This window comes from Sinohyriopsis cumingii, chromosome 6 (genome assembly GCF_028554795.1).
Source record: "Sinohyriopsis cumingii isolate HCF-2022 chromosome 6, ASM2855479v2, whole genome shotgun sequence".
Taxonomy (NCBI): Eukaryota; Metazoa; Mollusca; class Bivalvia; order Unionida; family Unionidae; genus Sinohyriopsis; species Sinohyriopsis cumingii.
The window spans coordinates 92,619,779-92,646,547 of NC_142966.1; the positions used below are offsets into that span (position 1 = coordinate 92,619,779).

Here is a 26,769-nt window from a genome sequence, read left to right on the forward strand (position 1 = left end):
AATTATGTGCATCATTTATTGGCTTTACATCAGTCATACATATCAGTTTTCAACATCTTATCATTATTGTTGCATATTTCATAATAAACAATACAACTAAGGAGCACACTATTGAGCCTTGCATCTAGTCTCAGTGCATAATGCATGCTGGATAGCTATCAAACTTGTCCTTTTGTGAAATATTAATGCTATAATTACAATAAAGAGTTTTAAAAAAACTTACAAGGACATCATCAGAAGTAAATGCAGGAACTACCTCATATATCTCTTCAATCGTTACTGGTTGTGTCTAAAACAGATGAGTTACAAAAATTGTTTTTGTTACCACTCTATGGTCTTAAAATGAGGAACATAAAACAGTAAGAAGCAACAAGCTTCATAAAATACAATAATAATTTATTTCCCTAAAAAGTATCTGAAACATGAAAAAACTTACGGTATTGCGAATTAATCACAAATAATTATACAATTATTAATCAAAATGCTAAAGATTAAAATTCTGAATAAACGTTAGTAGTATTCCGAAATAGATCCAATGATGGAAGTGTTGATGTGCCAGTGATGGCCTGTTCCCTTTTGTCGAATCACAATAAGACAATGCAATATTATATTCTTGTTTGAATTTCACAACAAACATGTCTATATTTGAAAGAATATTATTTATCAGCACTTTGTATTTCCAAAGAAGAGTAACTTGAATTAAATAATTTGAATAACAAATTCTAGCCCACATGAAATTCTTAGACCAACAATAATACAACTGACTCAGCTCGGAACTTACAGCACTAATAAATAATGTTTCCAGTAAACAAGATTATATAGAAATCTACGACATAAGAGAAAAGCCATAATGCATGAAGAAAGTACATTTCTAGACAGGTCTTAGTTATAATTAGAAAGTTTGTTATTAATATTATAACAAAGAACATGGTAAACACAATGTCCTCGACTCAGGCCAAGATAAGAATTGCAATTTTTAACCTATATTCATAGAGAAGATTTTAGCTATGCATTAGTTGCGTACAGGATTTTCAAAAGAATCAATGATTCAGGTCAGATAGAAAATAGGCTTGATTTTGGACAAGGTCAAATGAAAATACAAGTATCCATAACATGCAATGAACAAACGACCTTACAAGCAACTCAAACTATATCGCAAATTATACATACTTAACATCTCCCCTTATAAAGGAAAAGAAAGATTTATTCAATAAAGCTTTATTTGAAATATTAGTCGAATGTACTTGTATAAAAATTGCATAGGGTCAAATCTTATTAATGACACAACGTGTACACGAAACACTATACTATTTCTATACAAATAAAAGTGAATATGCTATTAGATTGTCTTTTCCGTTGACGTGTCTGATAGCAGTATTTTATTCCTGAAACATAACAACTTCACCACAATAATCTATTTTGTCTAACAATTTTGCCAACGAAAGAAAGGCGATTGCGATCACTAAACACAATAATCAGAGAAGGGGCTGACATAATATACACTTCAGAGTGTAGCAAAGCCAATATAGAAGCGGAAATTTCCTACTCGATTGTGCAGTAGTTGCTTTGGTAGTTATTACATTTCTTAGAAAAGTAGCACACTGGATGATCTACACCAATTTTGTCTACTCGAATGAATATTCCACCAACTCTTATATCACTTGCTACAGCAAATAACTTGATTGGCTGAAATTTGGAGCTGAAAGAACTTGAGCACTTTAATAATGAAATTAAACTTATCGTAATCCTCCTGACATTTATGCAGACCAAGGAAACTCTGCTTTCTTACTCAATTAATTTGTCAGGGGTCACACAATTATGGAAAAATTGGAACAAAATGTCCGATAGTATCCAGCCATAATCAAACATCGTATCAGTTGGGTTTTACTGATAAGCATAGGGAAGTCAGAGATAATATTGACCTTAGCATCTATAAAATAAATTTTCCTTGTCCCGCAATATGTCCTAGAAATGTACACAAGCATGACAAAACTCACATTTGGATAAATGAATTGTCAAATTTGCATCAGTGAGCTGCCAATATTTTTCAAATTGTCTCTAAGTTATCTTTCAAGGCCTCGTTGTATATGATGACATCATCGACGTAATGACAATTATCCGGATCAGACGTAATCATGTTCATTAAACATTGAATCGTACAGGTCAAACATTTCATTCCAAACGGAATCAATTTAAATTGATAAAATTCATCTGGAAATATTTACATTTCCTACCTTATCAACGCTGTCGTTGATCTTGGCAATGAAAGTGAATCTGTTTTGGACACACTATTCACTTTTTTATAGTCGGTGCACATGCGTAGAGTATTAACTGGTTTCGATTCAAGAATACATTTGTCAACTCCAGTCAGCTTCACCTCTTCTTTGAAATCAATCTTCAGCAAAAAGCTGAATTTCTTTTCTGAAACATTCCTTTTTGAGAGGGTTCGTCTTGTACGAATGCAGCTCAACAGGTGTGGAATATACAGTTTCACCGTCATGGTAGATTTTGTTTGTTCGTGTTAGAGCATCAGCAAACAAATGCTCGTATTCAAGTTAAACATCTTTTAATTCAATCTTTTCTTCTTGTTGCAGAAATGACGTTCTGGTACAGATTAATCATTGTTTCTGAATTACAAAGATCAGTTTTTCTAAAGTCACTACAATCTGATTGATTACATCACTGAAATCCTCATTGTGTGAAACCGACACAACAAAATATCCCGCATGAGTAAACTGGATATTTGTATCAGCATACTCCTTTAACTATTTGTATGGCAAAGTTGTTTGTTTTCGCCTATAAGGAGTATCAGCAGCATAGTGTAAATCGTTTTCTTTCTTTTAATCTGTGTAAGGGCCATAGTACAAAGTCTGAAGAGGTAGAATGGGCATGTCCATCACTACGCTATCACTAGGCTAAAAATTCCTTTCCTTTGTCATTTTGTCATACATTAATTTTAATTTTGACTGAGAAGAGTCCAGATTAGGTTTTACTACCTTACGAGCCTTTGACAATATGTATTTAAAATTAGAATCTTTTCCAAGAAGATTAATTTCTGTATCTTCATTTGCAATAAATTTCTGTTAGGATCTTCAGTTGTCCACGACAGAATGTCAAAAACCTAGTTCAGAGGCACTGAATCTTAAAGATCCTTGAACTGATTCCAAAATACAGTAAATGAGCGCCTTCATCCTAATCATGTCCAGTATCAAATCAATATGTCCAAATCAGATTTTTCAAAGTTTGGTAATTATTTTAAAACATTCACTGGCTTTCAGGATGATAGTCAGAAGACTTGAATTGCTGAATGTCTAATTCGCTGGAATATTCAAACATTACATTTTACCCCTGATCCGATTGGACAGATTTGGGCAGGCCGAATTGAGTAGATTCTTCTGAACGCTTTTGCCTTTGTCAAGTTTTAATAATCCTCAAAGGAATTGCTTCTGGAAATGTTAAGGACGAAAAATTATTGTCAGCAAATACTGGTTACCTGACTTGGTCTTAGGTAAAGGACCGATACAGTCTACCATTATTCTGCTATATGGTTCCTTAAATGTGGTAATAGGTTTCAGATGAGCCTTATGTATCGTCTGATTGGGTTGTCCTAACATTTGGCAAGTGTAACAAGATCTATAGTATTTACAAACATCAATTTTAATTTTGGGCCATTACAAGTGATTCAAGATCGTATGATACCTCTTTATTGATCCCTAGATAACCAATCAAAGAACTTTCATTGGCTAAACTAAGAGTTTCCTCTTAAGGTGCCTTTGGAGCTACAATTTAATAGACCACTGACCACTTTTCATCAGCAGGTACTTCAGTTGGTCTCCAGTTTATCATAAGTTCCCCATTTTTCACATTGTACAAATAGGTGCTAAAGAGGCTTCAGTGTGGCTAATAGCCCTCTGAAACAAGTAGATCTTATGATCTCTTTCTTGTTGGACAGCTGGTGATTGTTGTTTATCGCCCCGATTTTAATAAAGAAAATGAGCAGTAAAAAGAGGATCACTGTCATGATACCTCCAGATTGTTCCAAACGAGGAGCAAAGTGGCCTCAATAAAAATCACATCTATACACGTGTTAGCTAAAGGAATAATTTCATGATCAATATAATTCTGAAATATTTTTCTCTGTCACAGAGCTAGTAACTGCGCAAGCGGGTATAAATCTGTGACTGTGTTAATGGGATCGTATTTCTGGTTTTTCAAGACAGTATATCATACACTTTTCTCTTTCAAAATATATCGAACTGATTAATCAAGAAGAGATTTTTTAGTTACATCTGCCGATTTCTAAATGCTTATAGTCCAATATGACTTCCAATTTGTCTACCAACGGGGATTATTTGATAATCTTCTTTCCAGTACAACAGCCACCAGTCTAGGACATTTGATGAACAATTTTAATTCATCTATGATTTGGAACGTTAGGTTTTATGTACTGTACAAAATTACTACGAATATAATCTTTTTCTCCTTTCATTTTTACTTTTTCTTTAAATTGCCTTTCATGTCTAAATTAATCTCATTGATATATTAATTTATAAAATATTATGGATATTTGTTTGTTATTTGTTTTTTTTAAATATGTTTTATTGTTAATTTTATTTTGGACTTGACTTTCAACAAAATCAAGTTCATTTTCGACCGGGCCTGATTCAGTGATTCATTGCACTTCTGTAAACAACTAATACATAGCAAATATTTTATATGATACTTCTAGAAAGAGGCTTTTGTCTTACATTCTAGCTCTTATTTTGTGTCTAAGATTTATTATATAATCTTCTTTACTGGGGCAATTATTTATTCGTGCTATAAAATCTGAGCAGAATCAGTTGTACTATTGCTGTTCCAATTCTTTCATGAGAACTGGAATTCAGTTATTCAAGTTATTTTTTCCTGGATATACAAAGTGCTCACAAATTATATTTTTGGAAATAGAGGCTTCGATTTATACTGAAATTTAGACAACAATATATGTTTGGATTGTTGAATTTTACAACATAATTGGGGTCTCGTCCTTTGGATACGATTTTCCTTAAATTATGAAATAAAACTTTGTTTTGAAATGTGAAAATCATTTGTTCGAGATTGAGAATATTACAGACGAGTAAGTTGCGCTCGATTCATTTGGAACCGGCTATATACATTGCACAGTTTTGTGTTGCAAATCCTCTGACAATCTTATGACAATATATATTGTCATTCACAAGGCGTAGTAATATTGAAATGCAGGGCACTTTTAGCTGCGATATTGGACATTAGATCAGGAACATTTATATATAATACCAATAGTCATCATATGAATGCTTTTAATGAAGACCACCTATTGATATGGCCATCAATTCGGGTGAGTTAACGATAAACATTCATCAAACCTACCGATGTGATGGCAATATTAGATATCAGATTTAGGACCAGCTAATGATAAAAAGTAGTTTTTTGTGTCAAGGCCATGTCAGTTTGGATTTATGTTGAGTTCAAGTGGCGACAAGTAGATTATCAAGATTGTCTCTATTGTGGCCAAGTTATATATCTGATATGCGCTATTTTCAATTCGGACTAACAAAACATAACAATGAAAACCTTGCATCGATATGACGATTAGTCAGGAGAACTTGAGATATCATAATTTCCAAGATGGCTTCTGTGGTGGCCGTATTGACAGTCTTAGTGACATAATTTGTATTTAGATTTAAGTACATATCATAATAATCCTACTAGTGATAATATTACGCCAGAGAAACGTTTTATTCGTAAGCGGCAGCAATAACAATACTCCCTTGTTTGCTACTGGACATTAGATCAGCACTATACTCTGTATGTAATTCATAGTGTTATATATGCCTATATTGTGTTTAATATTTCTCCATGACTGAAGATTGCAGTGATCATTTACCAGCAACAGAAACATGTAATGTTGTGTTCAGATTTGAACGTAATAATTTAATAAATTATTTATAAGAATTACAAAGTGTTATATATGACCATTTTCACCACGTTACATTTTTATAATTTCGATTTCATTCAGTGGAATTCTGGACCGCCATTGTGATACAGCAAACCGTTTGGCACTTCGGCATATTAAGTGATTGTTGTACATTAGAATATCACATGCATGTCTTGGAATTTATTGGGTACACTCTTTTCTGGACTTTTGATAGGCCTTTCATCATTATTTTGGATTTAAATCACAATATTTTAAGTTTCTCTTACATTTGTCTTTTAAACTTGGATAATAAATTATTTGTTAAAGTTTCGAAAAGTTGCTGGCTTTTCTTCGTTTTGCTATTAAGTTTAGGACCTTAGAGTCGTAACAGTATCACTTGATAACTCTGATTAAATATAAGCAAACTGTTTATAAAAAAAAAAAAAAAACTTGCTTCAGATGATTGTATGTTTCCAATATATCATTAAATTCGGATACATTGGTCAGGGATGACATGTGCTTTCTTTAAGTGATATTTGTTTTATTTCTGCACCTGTGACTAATAATTATTATAATGTTCAAAACAATTAATGATTTTAGTGATTCTCAGGCACTTCTAATTTTGGATAACTGTAAAGCTAGTCTAGGTGGACGAACAGTTGAACTCTAATCACTTGCGTTCGAATATTTTTCGTAGAGTCTGTTCAAAATATTAGGTATTTTCTTTATATTTACGGGTTTATTTACATCGACCCTCTTATATATTTCCTGACGAAACTTGCAATGGTAACGAAGATATTTTAAGATACTATATTTTTATTAATCTATTGATCTCGATAATACTTCATTGATCATAATACTATGGAGATCTACTACTATTAGATCCCAAACTGAACCCTCCCATAATAAAAAATTTTGACTACAAAGCTGGAAGTGATAAGGCTACCAAGGTGGCAGTCAGTTAGAGGGTTCTCTCCTTGATGTTTGTTTTGACGCCATATCCCGTGAAATATTCTGTTTTTACAGTAGATGAAGGCACGTTGTCCATATTGGTATAACTGCAGGGAGGCTGTGATGTTGTACGTATATTATGATCTCGCAAGTTGTTATGAAAGAAACATATTTTAGGAAAGAAAATCGTTCCTTCTTGAAAATAATTTATCTGCTCAAAATACCTTACGAGAATAAGTAATAGTTGGATGAAGATACACCCATCTTACCCCGAAGAGATTATCTCCAGTCGATTGAGGAATCAACGACAGATTCTAAATAACCCTCCTAGAAGATAGAGTCCATAAGCCGGGGAGCGACTTAAAAGAACAGATCTTTACCTCCCTCAAATCCATCTGAAGTGGTGAAGTCGTGTCGTTATGAAGATCTCGAGTGATTCGCGAAGGTAACTTTTGCACCACAACTATAGGTCACTACATATCAAGATCCCCTTTTAGGATAAAAGATCTGTGAGATAAAAACTGGATCTCGATCCCATCGCATGATAATAACAGGGAACATTTGCACGCATATTCAATGTTTATCGCACCGGTGAAAACTACGAGTACCGAGGTAAGTAGCAAATTCATCCATGTGGGGTTATTTCAGATAAGTGGAACAAATACACCCCTGTATCATGATGACAATGTCTCTGTTGATATATTGTCATTTCCCTATGCGAGGACAAAATAAGGCGCGATATCCCTTAACACAAGGTTAGGTCTTCCATAAGTACCACTTCAGGTCTCGAAATGGGTCCTGTAGATAATCTTACGATGAGGGATGCAAATGAGACAAATTATTATCAAAGTCTGATTAGCCATGACCAGTACCTGTATTTGGTAATAAAAAGAGGGGCGTCGCGAGTTGTGATTGGTGCTCTCTGTTATGTATACAAAGAGCGTATAGAAGTTAGTTTTAATATTTGGATTCTTGTAGTGGCATGAAGTGTTCTTGTGCGCAAGACTGTGAGAATATATTTCATTGACATTGGCATTCCTTGAAGCTGGAAGAGAGGAGCCATATCTTTGGGGGATTACGCAACATCTAATAAGATGACCCTTTTCTCCTACTGGCGTACATTAATAAGATCCATAAATGCAGGTTCAGGAAATCTGGGTTGGGGTGTAACACCTGCCGTCGGAGTTGCTTATGGTATACGAGGGCATATCTCGATTTTGGAGCTTCTGTTGCGCGAGTGATGAAGTTGATCCAAAATATCCATTTTGAGTGGAGGAAACAGAATAAACAGTTGTCGCACAGAATGACAACTCAAATCCCATATAGGTTTTCCAGCCATCAATGAATAGACTTCATAACAGTTTTCATCACAAGAATGTTGAAATCTAGAAAATGAACCTGATTGGCTCCACAACAGACTGGCGTCCGTAAATAGTAGGAGATTTAGTCCCGCTAGTCTTTTGTTCGTATTCATATATATTGTGATTGCAGGAAATAGTACTTTCAGAGGTATCCTCCATTTTAGTCACCTGAGGTTTCCTATTTCACGATAGAACCTTATATGGTCCAGATTTTGAAATTTAGTTCAATTGTCAAATGTTTGCTCTCCATTTTGGACCACAAAACCATTGAGCAACACCAGAAGAATTTACTAGTGCATTTAATTGTTCCGCATTGCCAAAGAACCCACAATAGTACAACTTGAATTATCGTTCCTGTGTAAAACATACTCTATCTATTTGAATGTGGAGATGAAGATCTGGATGAGCAAAATGTTGCATTGTTCCGATGCTGGAGATGTCTTTGCTGACAAGGCGGCTGATAATGAACAGGACGGCTACAAATTAAGTCATGTACTGCTAAAATATATAACTAAACTTCAAGTTTGTATCTAGTAGCTTTCCCTGTAGGAGAATCACATGACACTTTAGAATATGTGCAAATAGGGACGTGAATTCATGCTTCCTGCAGGTACTCACGTATTTCGTAGTCTCCGCGATGGACGAAATTTGGTAGTTTTCGTTACTTTCCTTCGAGTAGTGGTAAAGTGCCGAATTGCCTTTTAAATCCGTTTGATTCTGTGATATTTCACAACCTCTATCTTCTATATGTTTTTAAACAAGCTATATTTAATATGCAACCCGCCGATGTTTAATATTCGTATCTACAATAGTGAACAAAATGTAGACACATTTTAGAGGCTGTATGATTATTACAGTGGCTATTACTAAGCAGCAGCTTCTGAATCGAACAGTATTCCCAAGCTATGCATAACACACTGCGTAATTACATCATTCCCTGTAAACGACAGATCTGTAACTAAAACAGTTTATCTTACATGATAAACATTGAGAGAGGGAGAGAGAAGCTATTTTAATTCAACTTAGCAATGTATTTTTTTCGTCGAAATTAAAACAAGTTATCAATCTGCATCGAGATACAATGAAATTCATTTTGTTAATTTAGAAACAAAATGCTGGAATATTTTTAGCACGCTCGTTGGCACAACCCTTCTGTGCCAAAAGTAGTATTTAGTAAATTACAAATGGAGTAATTGTCGATATTATCACATTTTTGGGAGTGGTCCCTGATGTGTTTTCCCCCAAAAGCTGAATGTCAAATACTAGTGTTTTTACTCACAAACTCAACATAGGAAGTGCCTGTGAAAGCTGAATCATAGTTGTATCAAACACAACATTGCTGAACAGAGTCCAAGATCTGATAAAATATTTCTTGAATTCATTAATAAATTGATTAACTTGTGAGCGATCATATAAATGGAGCGGAATCAACTAGGCCAGGCGTATGAAGATAAAATTATTTGCATTTTATTGTGCAAGAAGAAATATGGTGTCTGATGAAATCACCCACTACGTCTAAAATAATGTCTGGATCTTCTGATAATTTAGCAAATGGTCTAGTTGTAATGGATACGACATTCAAAAGCATACCAATTAGATTAATGTTTTTCGGTATTATTATAGGAATGTTATCTAAACCCACCAGTCTACATTATTTTAATGAAATGTGGTATAACGATACAGAAGAGGGGCGACCCAAGCATATACCATTTTTTTCAGAAGCCATTATAGAAAGCGATGAAGCAGTAATTACTGAGGAATTTTGCCAAAGCCCAGGGACATTTGATGTTATTACATACAAAAGTACTAAATATGGATGTACTAGAGTTGGCGTAATGTTAAGTGATGGGTCATTTAAAATATTTTAGGCTGATGCTAAGTTAAAAATGTTCTTTTCCACGTTTGCATGTGAATCTACATCTACGTTTGCAAAGTTTTATATTGATACAGAAATACACGCGCCATGTTTTTTTTTCATTATAGAAAACATGGTTTGCAACATCGAATTATCGTAGTCTCGACATGAACTCATTTTACCACTTGATGCAGATGAGGAAAAAAACATCGGCTGGCGGTATCCATGCTCACTCTGGTTGTAAAAATGGAAAACGATTGTTAAGACCATTAGGTTGCTCATTGATATCTATATCTATATCTATATCTATCTATCTATCTATATATATATATATATGGAGACATAGATAGACAGAGACAGTGACAGAGATAGAGAAATAAGAAAGAGAGAGAGAGAGACAGAGAGACAGACAGAGACAAAGACAGAGATAAGAAAGTGAGAGAGAGAGTTTAACGCTCACAAAGGGAAAATACCAACTCTGCGGCAGAACATGCCACTATCAATACTAAGAAATACATATGTCTACCGTGCCTCAGCTAATTGAGACCACACAAAGGAATTAATTACTACGAACAATCGGTACGCGAAAGATTGACATACTTGAAAATATTGAGACACATTGTCGAATTTGATGAATCTGTTCCACTGGCTACTGCAGCATCAAGGGTATCACATCCCCCACCGGTTGCTGCAACAACAGCAGAAACGGTACAGCAACGAAACCACTTCCAACTTGATTATAATATCCAAATACCAACAAGCTCAGCATTAGGCGCTCTTAAAGAAAACCTTCGTATTGACGATAAACAAACATGTAAACGGGATGAATAAAACTGTCTTTGTGAAACAATATACACAACAAGAAACAAGGTATATGAATGTATGCCTTATTTCAACCTAAGCGCAGATTCATCATTACACAACAACAGCATTATCAATGCGCACATAATTCCGCCCAGATAAATTTGAACTCAGTCGTGCGCTCGAAATAACTTTAGAAAGACAATGGTTTATCTAGTTAAAATTGAAATTTGCAGTCATATTGTGAATGAATGCGCATTACAACAGCTTTTTCATTTTTATCTGGAATGAATAGATTTTGGTATTTTGTTTCAATTTTACGAAGGTTCGTGATTTTAGACTTGTTTCATCTGTGCAAATTGTACATGAAATACATCGGACTGAAGCAGCGCAGGGGAAGCGTGTTTACATTTGCAAGTGTTTTTCTTCTGTCATTGACTATTTGAAATCATAATGTGGGAAAATATAAAGTGTTTGAGTTGCATTTATCAAAAGAACGCTATTCAATTTAATGTTTATTTCATTTTGAGTGCAGTAAGGAAGATGTACATGAATTGGATGATAGTCAAAATTACAGTACAAATTCGAAATATGTAATCAAGCTTGAGAACTCATGACATGGCTCACGTAATTCGGATTTGAAGGACTAAGAATGTACATTTTAAGGAAATTCTGGATGTATACTGTATGTAAATATTTTAGTTGCCATTCGTATTACTAGCTAAGGGAGACAGTGTATGCTTTTATAGCTTGCATTTTATTTGTTGGTACCAAGCAATTTTATGAAATCTGGGTTATTTCGCAAAATCTGAAACAATGTATCAAAAGTTATCGTGGAATGTAGCAAAGCAGTTGGTAAGTTGGAGTCCACGAAACATCTGGTTTAGTTCATTCAGAAGCAAATTTAATCAACCAAAACGTATTGCGCCTACTATGCCAATGTACATGATTTGTTTACAAAGTAGTTCCTAATACACTGTTGGGCATACGTGTCCTGCGCGTGGATGCAATATGAAGGTGTGCAATATCGTACAATATTGAACGATTCTTATAATGTAAAGTTAACGGGAAAAAATGAGCATATAATAATTCCTGCTAATGATCCTTAAGACCTGTCTCATAAAATACCGCACTGCATGCACGTACGTAAGAACTTTAAATGAAGAAATTGCATGAAAGCATTTAGGATCCAGCACTGCTGAGCAACTATGAATTTTACTGTACTGTTGTGGTGTCAGCGAGAACCTTCAACAAATAATAATGTCAGAACGAGTAAAAGATTTTTAGATTTACTGCAGTGCACCGATAGATAAAAGTCCCCTATATTATCTATGCGCAATTTAAATGTCACAAGATTCCAGTGTAAAAACACTGCTTTCAAAGGCGCAAATACGTCCAATAATGACCAAACAAGACACGTAGCTGAACAAGTCGCATGCAGTATTCGTTACAGAGCTATTAGGTGAGATGGCAAACTGAACCACCGATAAGGTATCGTACCAATGGCGCTGCTAAAATACACTGTTTACATATTTCTCAAATCAATGGAAGAGACAACAGCTCTATTGACCGATACTGGTGATTATGACCGATGATAACATTCATGAGTTTTCCGATGACACTAATTGCCGGATCTGAGATGTAGCTGTTAGTGAGACGGTTTTTCCGTCCAAAGATGCCACAATTTCGTGATCACCGTCAAATCATTGACGTGCATAGAGGTGCTGCACACAACACATGCTATCTCATCTCAACAAAAGAGAAATCCCTGAGGTACTGCGTGCACTGTGTGTGATTCATGACTACTTAATAATGAAAGTAGTAGGCAGGGCAACATCCTCATCAATTAGCGTGGTCACCATCAACACGAAACATACACATGACATTCAGGCTGGGCTAAAGTTTCTGCAGTCGTTAATAAAGAAGGTATTGTGGAATCTAACGGCGGATAACTTTGCATCCACTCGTAGATCCTGTCCAACCATCACTGAGGAAAGGTGTGTATCCATACAAGTACATAAGTAACTGTGATGAATTTGCTGAAACTCATTTGCCACCGATGGAGACATTTTCAGTCATCGCTGACACTTGAAGGTATTTAAAAAAAGGTTACGCGCAGGCAAACAATGTTTGGACCGCATTCGAATGCAAAAGACATGGGTGATCATCACGATTTGAATCTGCGCTGCGTTGTTGCTATCTGATATGTTTGACGAATTTCATGATAGTGACGTGTACATGCACATGTTAGAACCTACACATGACTTTTCATCGCTGGGTATGGCTCGGGATGCTTTGTTGTCCAAAATCAAATCAAAATTGGATTGAAATTGCTCACCAATATTGACTTATATTTGTTTGTCGCGGAATCACCTCTGGGCGGAAATTACATGCCTGTCTCAGACACGTTTGTGCAAACAACCCAAACATAAACGGTTATGAAGTCACTGCCTCTAACAGTTGCAGTTTGTATCAACATATCAATAACCTCTTTGGTTGGGTATGATGCAACCGTTACTTGTTGGTGGTTTTCAGTTGAACCATCTCTTTTCAAACACGTGCTAAATTACAATAACAGTGACCACATATAATTATTTTGAAGATGATTAAGAGACTTTACATTATGCACAATCTATTTTTGCTGAAGCGCATTCGGTGCTTGGTACGTGTCTGTCCTTGTATCTGGAATCCGGACGTAAATACACTGAATGCAGCAAGCTGGTTACAAGTCTTAAAACCAAGCATAACTATGTACCAAATACGAAAATATAAAGTTGTATCAAGGATTTGGAATGCCTGTAACCAAAAGTCGACAAGTGCCTGAACTTCGCAAGCACCCTTGGAGGACCAAGTATTCACATGAATAAGGATCTGACTACTAGGGCCACAAATAGTTGGTTCACCAGGAGCTTGCTGATTGTTTTAATCATAAATTATATCCAGCCGTATACCACATCCACAGTAATTATATCCAGGATGTGTTTTTTCACCATAGTATGTACTCTATGGTGTTGCTGGTAACTATATTAGTGCAGCTTAGATATCAACGCCCACTTTATTTGACTCACCGCCGGATACAAAATAACACAGGACTTGTTTCTACAATGGGGAATAGGCATTCACCGATGTATCCACCCCGGTTACATTCGCCAATAAATATCTGAAACCACTCGGTTTAGAAAAAAAATATCTAGACTGTTTTTCAAAACAGAAACCTTTGTTCGGCTAACAGTTATTGCAAAAGACGCAGGTGAATCGGCGTCATTTTAAATGCAAAGGGTGCAGGAGCACCGGAACACATAATCGTCGGAGATTAAAACTTCGAGAGGAAGAGGTGTTATATGATAATTTTACCGATAAAAATGGCAATTACATTTGAAGTTCGTTTGTTGTTTGCACCTGAGCGTTTCTGAGTTCGGATATGTTCTCTCTGTCTTGCAAATGTACTACACCATTGCATTATTAATAGAAGAGCTACGATGGAACCTGACTCCGACGCCACATTTAAGACATGACCGGTCTCCTGAACTATGGCGTAAGATCATTTTGTGTGTATGTGGTACAGTATTCTTAACATCAGTTTTTGACACAAAGTTCGTATTTTTCAAGGCAGATATATTTGCACTTATTTCGTCGAAATGCCATGGTTCTTTGTATGCATACACGCAAGCGTTTATCTAATTGGTGGAAATAAAGTTAAGATATTCCCGTCACCGCATTTTTATCTCCTATGCAATGCTTCGAAGGTTGGCCTGATAGTGAGTATAACAAAATTCGATTATATAATAATTCAAAACTTTAAAACAGGCATATTGAGATTAAATAACTCGTTATCTCCGGTATTATCAAAACCATGTGCAAACGCAAATAAAGTATATTCCATCCCTATGTCAGAACAAATATGATCAAATGATCTATAATTACAACGTCTTACGACAACACTAGGGATAGTGTCTGGTTTTCGATGGAATTCAATAATATAAAATTTCTTATAGCGCTAGTAATATTTATTAATCGGTTTGGCTTCGTCACTTTTAGTAAAAGCTTCAAAAAATTGTTCTCGGTGCTTGTGCTGCTCCTCCCCTGCAACATCATATATTATTTCATACTGCAAAGAAAGCTGTCGTAAAGTATATATGTTGATCACTTAGGAACATTAAAATAATATTGCCGACTTCAAAATTGAACGAAACAATGCCTTCAGATTTGTTTGGCACATTAGTAGAGAAATTAATTTTGTAAACAACGTAATAAATAATTTGTCGAACTTTAGAAATCTTGCTGGTTTTCGATCTTTTCTGGTACTGTATATAAGACCATAGTGTTTTAACAGCTGCTGAAGATAGATTCTGTAAATGACAAGCACTTCACCCTTTGCATAATCTGCACAAATTCTAGACGTATTATGGATGAAACTGCACCGTTTGTGATCACAACTTAAGTAATACTGTGCTGTTACCGTTGGAACAGCCACAGTAGTTCTTTAGATTTGTCTCCCTTTTTTAACTCTTCATAAATATCAGTTTCCTATTTTTCGTTTGTAATACGTCCAGGCAGGAATGTGAACGTGCCTTCACAGCTCTTTTCGTTGAATCTGAAGCCCACCACAGTGTGAGTAAATTTATGAATTATTGTTAATGCCTCGTATATTTAATTTCAGATATGGATGTTAATTGAAAATGACAATAAGTTACGACATAGGGATAGTTAACTATACGCAATGCCACGTGGTTTGCGAGTGCATACGATACTCTTTATTTATGTGAGATTCATCTCATAAACATTCCTTTTGTGTCATCATTTAAACCCTCTTAGTAACAATCTTTGTTAAGCTACGGTAGAAATATTAACGGAAATGTACCTTATTGAATTTCAAAGTATGGAAGCACATACTGGACATTATTTCGATTAGTAAATTTAAAAGGATGGAAAGACATAAGAAAGCTTTTACTTTCAATATATGTTGATGTAGTAATTTCATGTTTTGTAATGGTTGTGTTTCCATTTATTACAGCTTTTTACCTCACCTAATTTCAAGAGAGTTCTCGCCTACGAATAAAAACAGTATTTAAACACATTGTGTTGTCTTGTGTCTTGGATGCTGGAGAACTCGGGGTTATGCTAACTGTAATTCCTCCAGGGGAAAGGCAGTATAAATACTATAGTCGTTTTCGTTTTCTTATTACTTCATATCAAATGACAAATCTAATGACATTAAAGCGCACATTTCCTCAAAAGACGTATTTAAAATAATTTAAGTTTTCTTTTTATCTCGCTATATTGCATAACTTTTTAACAGGGAGGTAGCTACCTTCCACTAAGTGACAGTCCTTTGAATTGATTTACGTATGCTTAGTCTATGTTATGGTGTCATGGACGTTTGTTGTTCTCATTATCTCTAATATGGGATAAATCCATACATCTTTTCTTCTGCGGTGAATGTACTGCATCACTCTATTCAGCTTTATATCCTTCCTTTTGTGTCAATTCAACACGTTTAACCATTTACGCGTGTATTTAACAAAAGCCGTAAGGTTAGTATACTAGTCCGATCACATAATGAGAACACAACTCTAAGCATGCAGGGCAAAAGTAGTACAAGAATTTGGAGCAATATATCTATTTGTAGAATATATTCTTCATTTAAATGTACGGTGGACATACATCATTCATTGACTTTACATAAGACCGATACGTCAATTTGCAACATCACACCATTAATATTGCATATTTCATAAAATCAAATCAAATTAATCTGCATAATGCAGAAATATTGTGTTTGGTCTCGGATAGACTGCATGCTGTATAGTTCCAGTACTTAGTATTTTGTACAATATAAATGCTAATAATACATGCAATTATTAACACTGCTTACACAGATATCATCATTAGAAGATGAGGAGCTTTCAGAAGAAGCATTGGAAGTTTAAGTGCCATCGTCTGGATGCACAGAGATCTCACGATCTTTCCTTTGTAGTTCTGTCTGAAAAGGATGAATTACACAAATTATTTATAAATGAATTTATCCATGATTGTGTTGTAGACATCAAAGGCAATTACAGAAAAAAGCATAGAAGAAGGGAGAAAAATAAGTTTTCATTGAAATTGTGTACTAGACAATCAAATCACCGATATGACTGCAGTACATGGAACTCACCATTAGAAGATAGACATTAATTCCATGTTTCCATAAGGGTCCCTAAAATGGATTGATATTCTATTGGCAAAAGGAATTTCCCGGATTTCTACATAACGTTGTTTCTTCCTTTCAAACCTGACATTTTCCGGAACGGTACGATTCTCAAAACAACTGATGTTCTTGATATTATGGATGTCAGATCGTTCTCTCTGCTTTTAGGCATAAGTTAACATTTTGAGAAGTCCTTGGTGAAATCCCATGTCAATACACCTCTCCATTCAAACTGGGTAGTAACAGAAAGGGGCAGCCTTCGTTGAAACAATATTGCAGTTACAACTATATCCATCCCCACTTACAACAAACAAAGTAGCATAGGAAACAAAGTAGCATAGGAAATATATTAGTGAAACTCGATGTTCATATATCCGTTTAGTTTTGAGAAACTGAAATGACAATATTTTCAAGATCTACATCACGGCCATTTTGCAAATTACTTGCATCATTTGTATTCATGACCAACAATCCTCCATTAGAATTGTTCCGATGATAGAATTATCTGAAAAGGACTTTCTCCGTAAGAGGATTAGCAATAACAAGTTTTATGATAACTACCATGGACAGCACTACTTTAATTTTTTAACCAATAATACAGTATTATTAGTTTTTAGTGACTTACCTGTCTTAATATGAGTTTTGGTTTTGAAGGAGTTACCATAACACGATCTTGAAGTCGGCTGTCATGCCATTTTGTTTAACACCGTTGCACCATTTCCATTTATGACCAGCAAGATATCGAAACAAATCTGTTATTGCGAGCCAACTGCCAATACGACCACCCATATTGAAGAAAGAGCGGTAATGAGATTTTTAAGATGTGCATTGTAGTAATCATATTGGAGGTTTGATTCAATCCATTTTCTTTACGAAAACCTGGCATAATAACAGTTTTTTAGGTGAAAGTTAGATGCTGATATGAACATTCGTTCAGCAGAAATAGCTATAAAGCTTGAAGGTTGTCACTGCGGCATACTTAATGAATGTCTGAGTGGTAATATGTTCATTTAGAATCAAATAGAAATACTAAGATGTCTTCACTAAAAGCCCCATATTGATACGACCAGACTTATGAGGAAAAGTGAAAACAATATTTTCAAGACGGTGATATCATAAAATAATCTATTTTTAATTTAGAACCACCTAGGCATCCTAAGAAGTCTTCTGTTTGAACTCCATTTTGTGATGACTTTGCGCTTAGGTGGAGTAGAGATAACCAGATTGTCAAGACGTGTCCTGTACCTTCCATATAAACTATCAAACATCGGCACTAATTTCATTTGCATCCAACGATAAAGTAAAATAAACTTTTAGTTAAAATGTTATAAGACATTGAGTTTAGGAGGAATAGATAAAACAAGATTTTCATAATAGTCCATGTGATGGATATATTGCAAATCACCCCAGCACTATTTTCATTTGGGACGAACCAGACGATAGGGTGAACATCTGTGTAAGGATTAATTGCAATCCTCGAAGTTGTTTAGGAGGAGTAGTGATAACACATTTGTGAGAAAGGACGGAGGGGCAACTAAACGTGTCCATTGCATTGATGGGATTTGGTGTGCGATGATGGGGAAGGAAACAACATCATAATATAATTCTTGGAAATGAATGACATTTGCACAGGTTTATTCATTGCATCAACTATGCTGCAGAAAACGGTTTACAAATGGCTGTGAATATTTGAACTGGAAAGTTGATTCTTCATATGAAAACCTCTTTACCAATTGCACAATCTGTGCAAATTCTAGTCTTATTATGGATGGTAATACACCATTTGTGATCATTATTTAAGTAATACTGTAGTTGGATTCTTATTACAATGAAATATAAAATGCAATCTCAATCTGAGGAATTTAAAGCACTCTTTACCTCAGAAGACTTATTTATGATTGAATTGTATTCAATATCTCACTATAAATCAGAACGATTCATCAGGTAATGAGTGATCTTGCATTATATGATAGTCATTTGTATTGACTTACGTGTGCTTTGTCTCTATTATGGTGGTAAATACACTGTTGTTCTTGATATTCTTTGGCGATGTGAGCGAACATCTAACCGTTGATCAAATATCTTCAAATTCTTCATTATGTGTCATTTCAAAGCGTTAGGCCGCCTTGATGACACTATCAATGGTCACCAGGATATTCAACGATTGCTATTGAAAATTATCAATGTAGTTCATTCCAAAGGAACCTAAAGATAATAATGTTTATACTAACAGAGAGTATCAATGTTTGTACAGTTCAGGGAGAAAATAGGCATGAGTTTGGACAAGGTCAAATGAAAATACAATTATCCGTACATAATAACAAACGACCTTACAAGCAACTCAAACTATATCGCAAATTATACATACTTAACATCTCCCCTTATAAAGGAAAAGAAAGATTTATGCAATAAAGCTTTATTTGAAATATTAGTCGAATGTACTTGTATAAAAATTGCATAGGGTCAAATCTTATTAATGACACAACGTGTACACGAAACACTATACTATTTCTATACAAATAAAAGTGAATATGCTATTAGATTGTCTTTTCCGTTGACGTGTCTGATAACAGTATTTTTTTCCTGAAACATAACAACTTCACCATAATAATCTATTTTGTTTAACAATTTTGCCAACGAAAGAAAGGCGATTGTGATCACTAAACACAATAATCAGAGAAGGGGCTGAAATAATATACACTTCAGAGTGTAGCAAAACTAATATAGAGGAAACATTATTCCTACTTGATTGTGCAGTAATTTCTTTGGTACTTATTAAATTTCTTAGAAAAGTAGCACACTGGATGATCTACACCAATTTTATCTACTCGAATGAATATTCCATCAACTCTAACATCACTTGCAACAACAGATAATGTGATTAGCTGAAATTTGGAGCTGGAAGAACTTGAGCACTTTAATAATGGCATTTAACTTATGATAATCCTCCTGACATTTTTTCAGACCAAGGAAACTCTGCTGTCTTACTCATTTAATTTGTCAGGGGTTACACAATTATGGAAAAATTTAAACAAAATTTCCGATAGTATCCAGCCATAATCAAACATAGCATCAGTTGCATTTTACTGATAGACATAGTGAATTTAGAGATAACCTTGACCTTAGCATCTATACAATAAATTTTCCATGTCTCTCAATATGTCCTAGAAATGTACACAACCATCACAACCATGACAATATTCACTTTTGGATAAATGAATAGTCAAATTTGCATCAGTGAGCTGCCAAAGATGTTTCAAATTGTCTCTAAGTTATCTTTCAAGGCAAGGTTGTAATAAGATGGCATCATCGATGTAATGACAATTATCCTGATCAGATGTAATCATGTTCTTTAAACAATGGATCGTACAAGTCTAACATTTGATTCCAAACGGAATCACTTTATATTGATAAAATCCATCTGAAAATATTTATATTTCCTTTCTTATCAGTGGAGTCGTTGATCGTGGCAATGTCAGAGAATCTGTTTTGGTCATACTATTTACTTTTCTATCGTCGGTGCACATGCGTAAAGTATTATCCGGTTTCGGTGCAAGAATACATTTTTCAACTCCAGTCAACTTCACATCTTCTTTGAAATCAATCTTCAGCAAATGCTGAATTTCTTTTTTCAAACATTCTTGTTTGAGAGGATTCGTCTTGTACCAATGCAGCTTCACAGGTGTGGAATATACAATTTCACCGTCATGGTAGAGTTTGTTCGTGTTAGAGCATCTGGAAACACGTGCTCGTATTCATGTAATATGTCTTTAAATTCAATCTTTTCTTGTTGTTGCAGAAATGAAGTTTCTGGTATAGATTAATCATTGTTTCTGAATTCCGAAGATTAGTTTTTCTAAAGTCACTACAATCTGATTGATTACATCACTCAAATCCTCATTGTATGAAATCAACACAACAAAATTTCCCGCATGAGTAAACTGGATATCTGTATCAACATATTCCTTTAACTATTTGTATGGCAAAGTTGTTTGTTTTCGCCTCCAAGGAGTATTAGCAGCATAATGTAAACTGTGTAAGGGCCATAGTACATTGTCTGAAGAGGTTTTGTAGAATGGACATGTCCATCACTACGCTATCACCAGGCTGAAAATTCCTTTCCTTTGTTTCGTTATTTTAATCATGCCTTAATTTTAGAGTTCTCGTTAGTTCTTAATACCTCACGAGCCTTTGACAACAGGTATTTAAAATTAGAATCTTATCCGAGAAGATTAATTTCTGTATCTTCATTTTAGATATATTTCTATTAGGATATCCAATGGTCCATGACAGAAAGTCGAACAATTAGTTCAAAGAGAGTGAATCTTAAAGATCCTTGAACTGATTCCCTACCCTCGAAAATCAGTAACTGACCGCCTTCATCCCAATCATTTCCAGTATCAAATCAATATCTCCAAATCATATTTTTCAAACTTTTATTAATTATTTTATTAAACCCGCTGTCTTTTAGAGTGACATGCAGAAGACTCAAACTGCTGAATGCCTAATTCATGCATAACTTGCTGGAATATTCGAGGCATACAATTTGACCCCTGATCCGATTAGACAGATTTGGACAGGCCAAATTGAATAAAAATTTTATCAACGATTGTACTTCTTTTACATTTTAATAATCCTCAATGATATTGCTTCTGGAGATTGTAATGACGCACAAATTATTGTCAGCAGATATGGGATACCTGACTTAGTCTTAGGTATAGGACCGACACAGTCTACCATTATTTTGCTAAATGGTTCCTTAATTGTAGGAATAGATTGCAGATGAGTCGTTCGTTTTTCTGATTGGGATTTCCTTCCATTTGGCAAGTATGAAAATATCTATAGTATTTACAAACATCACTTTTAATTTTGGGCAAAACAAAGTGATTGATGATCTTATGGTAAATCTTTATTGATCACTAAATGACCATATCAAGGACGTTCATGGGCGAAACTAAGATTGTCCTCTCTATACACGTTTGGAGCTAACATTTGATAGATCGCTGACCACGTTTCATCAGCAGGTACTATAAGTGGTCTCCAGTTTCTCATAAGGTTCCCATGTTTAACAGGATAAACATTGGTGCTTATGTGGCTTCAGTCTCGTTAATAGCCCTACGAAACAAACAGGAGATCTTATGATCTTCTTCCTGTCGGACAACAAAGGATTATCATTTGTCACCCTAAACAGAATAATAAAAAGCAGTAAAAAGCTCTGTCGTCAATACCTTTAGATTGATTCAAATGAGGATCAAAGTAACCGCAATAAAAACCTCAATCATATACGTGTCAGATAAAGGAATAAGTTTTTGATCAACATAATTCTCAAGGGCTTACTTTGTCACAGAGCTAGTATCTTTGAAAGCTGGATATAAATCAGTGATGTTTTCAAAAGGACCGATTTTCTGTTTTTTTTTAAAAAAAAGTATATCATGCATTGTTCTCTTTCAAAATATTTCGAAGCTAGAAGACTTCTTTTGGTAATATATGCCTATTTCTAAATGAATAAAGTCTAATCTGGCATCCAAGTTGTCTGCAAACAGAGTTTATTTGATAATCTTCTTGCCAGTAGAATAACCACTAGTCCAGGGTTAATTAATGATCAATTTTAATCTCATTGTGTCTTGTAGCGTTAGGTTTTATGTACTGCACAAAATTACCATCTATAAAACTTATTTGTTCCATACCTTTTAAATTTTTCCTTAAATTGCATTTCATGTTTAAATTATTCTCATTGATATATTAAGTTAAAAATGTTATGTATATTTGATTTGCGTTTGCTTTTTAATTATATTTTAATGTTAATTGTATTTTGGACTTGATTTTGTTCAAAATCAAGTTCGTTTTCAATCGGACCAACATAATTGATTATTTGCAATTCTGTAAACAACTAATACATAACAAATATTTTCCATGATTTTTATAGAAAACAAACTTTTGTCGTACATTCTGTAAATAAGTAATACATAACATATATTTTCTATGATTTTTTTTGAGAACAAACTTTTGGCTTACATTCTAGCTCTTATTTTATGTCTTAGTTTTTTATAACCTTCTTTACTGGAAAACCATTTATTCGTGCTATAAGATCGGAGTAAAATCGATTGTATTATTGCTGTTTCAAATGTTTCATGAGGGCTGGAATTTATTCATTCAAATTAATTAATTAAAGGATTTTTCTCTGGAAATACAAAGTGCTCACAAATAACATTTTTGTAAATAGAGGCTTGGATTTATAGTGAAATTTTGACAACAATATATTCTTGAATTTTTGAATTTTACAAGATAATTGGATGCTCGTCCTCTTCATATGATTTGAACTAAACTATTGCTTAAACTTTGTTTTTGAAGTATTAAAGTCAATTTTTCGAGATGGAGAATATTACAGACAAAGACGTGGCACTAGATTAATTTAGAACCATATAGATACATTGCACAATCCTGAGTTGCAAATCCTATGACAATCCAATGACAATATATATCGTCATTCACGAGATGTAGTAATAATAAAATGCTAGGCAACGTTAGCTGCCATGTTGGACATCACATGAGGAACATTTCTATTTAATACTAATTAGTCATCATAAGAATACTTTGGATGAAACCACATATTGATATGCCATCAATTCGGGTGAATTAGCGATAAACCTTCATCAAAGATGCTGCATAATAATAACAGGGAACATTTTCACTCATATGCAGTGTTTATCGCACCGTTCAAAGCTATGAAAGCCGTGGTGAGTTGCAAATTCATCCATGTGGGGTTATTTCAGATACGCGGAACGAATAGCCTACTTATTATATATATATGATAGTGTCTCTGTTGATATATTGTCATTTACCTCTGCGAGGAAAAAATAAGGCGCAAGTTAGTATTTAGCTTTGGATTCTTGTAGTGGCATAAAGTGTTCTTGTGTGAAAGATTGTGAGAATATATTTCATTGACATTGGCATGCCTTGAAGCTGGAAGAGCCATATATTTGGAGGATTACGAAACATCGATTAAGATGACTCTTTTCTCCTACTGGCGGATATTAATAACATCCATAAATGCCGGTTCAAGAAGTCTGGGTTGGGATGAACACCTGAGGTCGGAGACCTTATAGCAGACGAGGGAATATCTCGATCCTGGGGCTTCTGTTGCGCAATTGATGAGGTTGATCAAATATATCCATTTTGAGTGGAATAAACAGGATGGGTAGTTGTCGCACAGAATGACAAGCCAAATCCCTTGTAGATTTTTTCAGTCGTTAGTTTTTCTATGAAATGTGGTATAACAAGACAAAAGAGGGACGACCCAAGCACGAAAAACAATTTTCAGAAGCTATTACAGAAGGAAATGAAACAAATACTACTGAGAAAATTTACCAACGCTTCCTGACATTTGATTGTATTACTTACAAACGCACCAAATCTGGTCGTACCCGAGTTGGCATAATATTAAGTGATGGGTTATTCAAAATACCTTTGGCTGATACTAAGTTGAAATTTATCATTTCGGCGTTTGTAGGTGAATCTCCATCTAAGTTTGCAGTTTTATATTCATCCCTTAAATAAAGCGTCTTGTGTTTGAATAAACCTGATTTACAATATCAAAATATCATAGACGCAAAAATGGACTGTGTACATTTCTTAATCCGCCAAGTCTCATTATCAGTGTACCACTTCATGCAGAGACGATAAAACAGCGTCACGTTTATCTATACTCAATCTGGTTGAAGAAATGGAAAAAGATTGGGAAGACCCCTAGGTTGCCCATCAATGTATATATGAAGAGAGAGAGAGAGAGAGAGAGACTGAGACTGAGACAGAGAGAGAGAGATGGATAGAGAGAGAGAGAGAGAGAGAGAGAGAGAGAGAGAGAGAGAGAGAGAGAGAGAGAGAGAGAGAGAGAGAGAACGAAGAGGGAAAGAGACAGCATCATGCTCACAAATGGAAAATAAGAACTCTGCGGCATAACATGCCACTATGAATACTAAAAGATACATATTCTGGTGTTACTACTGGATCCGTTGCTCGACTATGTCGTAACTGCAGCATCAGAGTAAAATTACGTAATCAACTTTGCTAGCCATGTGGAACTATCCAGAAATATTATCAGGCGTGTAAAATGATAAATCGACGCCCGTGAATACACAAGCAAAAGTGACCTCACAGACATAAAGAAACATAACATATACAGAGATAAATACGTAAATAACTAGGACTGAACATACTGCAACTTCTATTCCTGGTAAAATAAAATAAAAATTGAACCAAGTTATTGACGTACCATTTGATTAGAGAAGGTTCCCCTTTATAAAAGCATGCCCACCGTGCTTCATCTAAACGAGATCGCACGAGGGCGTTAAATAAAACTAACTAGCGAAAGGTTGACAGACTTGAAATATTGAGACGCATTGTTAAACTTGATCAACCTGTTCCATTGGCTGTTGAAACATCAAGGATATCACATCCCCCACCGGTTGCTGCAACAATAACATAAACGGCACAACAACTAAAACAATTTGCACGTGATCATAATATCCAAATACCACGAAGAGCAAGAAAAGCCCACATACTGCAGTATTAGACGCTTTTGAACAAAACCTTCGTCGTTTTGACGATACACAAATAGGTCATCGGGATGAATAAAAGCGTCTTCGTGATGGATGATAACGCATTTCATCTGCAATTGCTACTGAAGCTGACGAGCGTGTAGGCGCAAAAGCACAACAATCACAAATACCTATATTTAAATTTCAAACGTGTAGTGGTGAATTATCCACCCCGCATATAAAGGAGGTACACACGCTCCACAGCTTTTATCATATATAAATCCTGGCATCGTAAAAGTGTTACAACAGTTTGGCCACTCTGGAGCTGAAGGAGATAATATATTTAATGCGCATTGCTTATGCTTCTAAGTCGCGAGAATTCACAGCCGTGCTCGCATAATCCTAAACCGCAAAGACACAAGGACCATCAGTGATTAAATCGACAAAGGCATTGAAATACATTTCTCCATACATTGGAGAAATACACCAATTTAGAATCGAGATGGACTACTCAAACGTTGTGCCCAAGTGGAGGTACACATTTCACTATATCATCCCTTTCGTGGTACCAGTTGCATACCGACACCAAATTTGGTTCTTCCCAGGTAAGTGATAAGCATAAAAAATATAGACAAAATAAGTGTTTTGAATGGCCAATTTTGTCGGCGGTATATCCTGCTAGTGATCATTAAGACCTGCATCAACAAATACCGCACAGCAGGCATAAACAAAAGGGCATTCCATGCAGAAATTGCATGAATGCATTTAGGATCGAGCACTGCTCAGCAGCTATAAATTTACTTTGGTGTTGGCAGTGAAATATTTCAACGGATAATAATGCCATAACATGCAAAACATTCTCAGATTTACTACAGTGCAACGATAGATGAAAGTCCAGTATATCATTTACGCGCAATTTGAATGTCTCAAGATTCCAGTGCAAAACACTCATTTAAAGACGCGAAAACGTCCAATAATGACCAAACAAGGCAAGTACCTGAACAAGTCCCATGCAGCATTTGGTGCAGAGCAGTTAGGTGTGACGGGCAAACCGAACCCCCGATAAGTTACCCACCAATGGCGCGGCCAAAATACACTGTTGATATGTTTCTTAAATTAATGGATGAGACAACATCTCT

General features: G+C 35.0%; 2 long non-coding RNA genes across 2 annotated transcripts in view; one reads left to right on the forward strand and one right to left on the reverse strand.

Moving 5' to 3' along the window:
* Positions 1–223: 223 nt before the first annotated feature.
* Positions 224–26,769, reverse strand: part of LOC149797452 (uncharacterized) — a 32,828-nt gene continuing 6,282 nt past the window's right edge. Inside the window, exons 2-3 of the long non-coding RNA XR_016421523.1 lie at positions 16,779–16,886; positions 224–289 (exon numbers count right to left, since the gene is read on the reverse strand). This is a non-coding gene — a long non-coding RNA (uncharacterized LOC149797452). The remainder of the gene's footprint in view (positions 290–16,778; positions 16,887–26,769) is intronic.
* LOC149797453 (uncharacterized) lies at positions 15,366–15,978 on the forward strand. The gene is made up of 2 exons (XR_016421522.1): positions 15,366–15,514; positions 15,918–15,978. It is a non-coding gene; the product is annotated as an uncharacterized LOC149797453 (long non-coding RNA).